Here is a 4363-nt window from a genome sequence, read left to right as displayed (position 1 = left end):
TGTGATTGCTACTCTGCTATAAATCCTCCGAGTACTGTGTGGTGTCAGCATTACTGATCTAGGGATGACACCGGAGCACAGAGATCAGACTGTTTGAGGTCTGGTCGCTACAGCGCGTTGCTGCGCCCGTTTATTGGTTCAATGTAATTATAGGAATCATGTAAATATATGATGCCATGAAGGAGGTCCAATATGCTCCAAATTTAGGCTGGTCACCGCAAAGACCAGCAACTTGATTGGCCACACCAGAGCAAGGATAATAATATGGCAATAGCACATTGCCATGTAATCTATAGTCAATCAAATGACCAACATTTACAATACTCTCTCGATTCACTATTATAAGATGTTTTTGATATTTTAATATGGACTAAATATAGACTGAAATGAGTTAACAAACCCATTAAAACACATTTATAAACATCCAATTCAGAAAGTTAGAAGATCTTACAATAGTGTATGGAGGGTAGTAATTTGTTACATAGGATCTAATGCAGTCCACTGCATCAATTGTTTTTGGGATGTGAACACATCGACCGATCCCTCGTGCATACCATCATATGAGAAATGTGTAGCTAGCAGCAGTTGATATCAAAATGCTTTCAAGATGCTTATGGGATGGGAAGTAGTAGATAGTATGGTCTCATCATCAGAATCTGCATCATTCAAGTATCTTGATGCAATATGATAAATCTATAAAAGGTAGCTTATTTTTCTATTCTGCAATAGATGAAGGAAAACAATCAGTATTCTACATGTCAAAAAAGCAGCACTAAATTTATTTCATATACATGTAGCATGTTGGCGCTCAGTTCTTAAGAGAAGAGAAATTCAACCTGAACATTAAGGCATCAACACGTAGCTCGTGACCAAATAACTTAACCATTAGGTATATCATGTAAAAAATATTCAATGTTTCAAAAAAAGTCTGGGGTTGACCAACACAGCTTAAATAATTCTATCAAACAAACTACAAATAGTATTGAAGACAAGAAGGCAGGAATCAATACAAATATCTATTTTAACATAAGTATATGCTTACATATCATGTATACAATGTAAAAGAGTATAACATCTACATGGAAAGTTATTCACCTCACATTTCCAAATGTCCATACCAACCAGAGGACCATATCTTGCAAGTTGGAAGTATGGAGCAGAATGGAAATTCAGTTACCTGTCTAAGAAAGTGAAGTGGACAATTCAAGTTAATCTTTCAAGGAATAAACCTAAGAGGAATGCACTTTGGATGGCATTCATTGGTGCTAGGATGTAGTTATATGAAAAGGGGAATAAAAATGGGATTCAGAGAATCAGACAAGATGCATACATAAAAATTGGAATAAAAATGGGATGTAGTTATATGAAAAGGGGAGTCTGAGTATCAGACAAGATGCATATAAACATTGGAATTTAACCCCCCAAATACTAACCAAAACAGATAAACACCAACAAGTGAGGCAGCAATCGCTTACATCTTCAAACACCTTCCCTACACAAAAGTTGTGCAATGTCTTGACATACAGAACTGTGCAATGTCTTGACATACATAATTTACCAAAGTGACTTGTGTCCTCAGCCGCCAGATCGCGGCGTTGGACGCCCGAGATTGGCTGGTCGTTGTACCAAGTATCGTGACACCATTTTAGGGTCCCATCGCGTGTCACGGTCTGCAAAATTAAAAGGGTTGCTGCTACCAAAACTGATCTGGCTGTTCTGTCATTGACTGGCCACAAAACAAACTGTGTACGAGAGGCCTGTGCATGACAACTGAGAACTAACATCTCTTCCAAGCAGGTGGTCACCATTTTTATTGGCTTCTTTGTGTGCTTGAGCCAGGCAGGCTGATGTGGAATGACTACTGCTCCAGAAGCCTATTTTTGTGGCCTTTCCATTCACTGGACCGACGTGTGTTTTCTGGTTACTATAATAACTGACCATGATAAAAACTCACTAAAAAAGTTGATTTAAAATATAACCAGACTATTAGCATTCTTCCTTGTATCTTTGAGCCAGTGAAATTTATGTCGTTCACATTCTATGTCCGCTCAACGCAAATGAAAATTCCCTGCCCCATCGAATCATTCAGTCATGTGACCAACGACAGAATGATGGTGATGAAGCTTTAGTTCCAGAATCACAATTGAAGCAAAGAACAGGGCTGATGGAGAAACTTTTATTTCTGGGACTGCTACGCCATCATTCTTGGTCTGCAAATGCAAAAGGAACATTCTTATATACTATAATCAGATAGTTTGAAGCATATTTGCTACTTGCTAGATTCTTCTACTTAAAATTTATTTATTTTACTTTCGATGATGATTCTAACATCTGTTTAACTATTCCTTGATGGTATTTCCAGCAGCTCCATCCAATCCAATCCAACTATACCCGCATTAATATTAGACCATATATATTTGTGTGGCTTAATCCATTTATATTTGATGCAATCCTAATTATTTCGGATGTTACACATTAAGAATTTGTGTCGGCTCACCAAACACATGGGGAATGATTGATGCAATACTGTCTAATTTTTTTACACAATTTTATATATATAACTAACTTTGAACAAGCAGTGTAACCCAAACCATGTCCTTTTCACATATCTGTGTCGTTCAACTATACTCAAATATTTGCATTGTTCTATTGACACGATAAACGGGCGCAACAACATGTGCATTCATGTTCTAGTGTCTTCACATACAGAACAGCCTATCTAATAAGTTTACCTCTTCGGGTCATGGTCAAACTATACAGAATTGTCTCCATCTCTTCCAATAATTGGTGTGAGAGGATTCACAAACAGCAAGAGGCCTGATCCACGGAGAAAGTCGAAATAAAGTCCAATTAGTTCTTTGAGATTTCATCCACCAGTACAATGGGGCAGATGATTAGAGGCCTAGTGTTCAAGGAGAGTAGGGGAGCTAGGAGGGAATTTCACAGGAGCTCACCAACAACAGTTCTGAAGCATCATGACAATGAGGAGAGGAGGATCTGATGCAATAGATGAGGGAGACAGGACCGCCGACATCCCCGACATTAATCGGGTCTTCCACTACCTTTGTCCACCGGCTTAGCCTCCAACTCCAGAAAATTGTGAAAATTGTCGTCGTCATTACTTTGCTCCATAATAAGTAGTGACGAATATTTGGTTCAAACAAAAAAATTAGCATGCAATAGTTGACATAGTTATGCCTAAGATTACAACTGAAATTGATTCTTTAGTTTATTTATCGGATAACAACAATTCTGAACAATTATATGGACTTCATCTAGGGACTGTAAAATTCATTTAGATGTCCAATGTATCCATTCATGAAAGAGTTCAGTCCAGAAGCAAAAAATCTAAGAACACTATCCATCCAATGAGCAATTAACTTCTGTTTGGGTTATGAGTTGAAACAAGACCAGAACTCCAAATTCTGTACCAACATCTATTTGAATTAAATAAACCTCATGAACATAAAATGTGTCATTTGTATGTGGTTCTTCCAAAAAAAGGTTGCCAACATGATGTGTACATGGACTATAAATTTACAGGAGTCCTTCATTGGGTTTCAATTACTTACTTCATCAGCGGCATGCCGCCCGCTATCTCGTCGCCTCGGTGTCATCTCAGATCTGCATCAACCACAACATGGCATGCTATGGTCCTATGACTTGAGCTCTGTGATGACCAAATAGTATTGCAAGGGTTCGCCAGATATGGCAGTTGCAGCTGCGCGCCATGAAAATCAAATGAAGAACCATGTAAATTGGAACATCCAGAATTCAGTTAAATGATAGATCATTCTACACTATGAGATTAATAGGGTGGACCACTTAATCAATCAACATATGACAAACCATAACTTATTACTCCTATCTGTAGCACCTCGACCGGACAAACAGATTGTTTAGAACCTCAATTGGTCGAGTTACAAAACCCTAATGCATCGAGGGAGAAGAAACTTACTGGTGGGGAGAGCAACGGCGACTATACGACACTGAAGGGGGCGGCCAGCGTGATGAGGTGGGCGGCTCCGTTCAAGCAGGATGAGGTTGGCGGCTTCGTGACGTCGGGTTGACGCGGTGGATTCGAGCACTGCCGGTGAGGCGGCCTCCTCCAACCTAGTCGTCGCGCGCCTCCGCCGCCAGCATTGTTCGTTCCCTGAGGGCTGAGAGAGCGAGAGGAAGGGGGACGGGGTTGACTGTTGAGCATGGAAAATGGGCCAAAACAACCCGCTACGAGCCCAATTAACCACAGGGGCCCAAAAAAGCTACCGGAGTAGCTGCCCCTCGGACAGCCGATCTCGCGAAAAACATCCCAAGAAGATCCAGTGGCCAGGAACGGCCAGCACATGAAAACGAACGGTTAAGA

The 4363-nt window shown here is 40.2% G+C and overlaps 1 long non-coding RNA gene across 2 annotated transcripts; it reads right to left on the bottom strand.

Moving 5' to 3' along the window:
- Positions 1 to 1934: 1934 nt before the first annotated feature.
- LOC125555706 lies at positions 1935 to 4134 on the bottom strand. 2 transcript variants are annotated; one of them, XR_007304816.1, is made up of 5 exons: positions 3959 to 4134; positions 3573 to 3721; positions 2955 to 3121; positions 2733 to 2817; positions 1935 to 2210 (listed from the first exon to the last, which is right to left on the bottom strand). It is a non-coding gene; the product is annotated as an uncharacterized LOC125555706 (long non-coding RNA). The 2 variants fall into 2 exon arrangements; XR_007304817.1 differs by having other exon boundaries at positions 2955 to 3087.
- Between the last annotated feature and the right edge of the window lie 229 nt (positions 4135 to 4363).

This window comes from Triticum urartu, chromosome 5 (genome assembly GCF_003073215.2).
Source record: "Triticum urartu cultivar G1812 chromosome 5, Tu2.1, whole genome shotgun sequence".
NCBI lineage: Eukaryota > Viridiplantae > Streptophyta > Magnoliopsida > Poales > Poaceae > Triticum > Triticum urartu.
The sequence above is the reverse complement of the archived record's forward strand: the minus strand, read 5'-3'. Positions and strand labels throughout refer to the sequence as shown.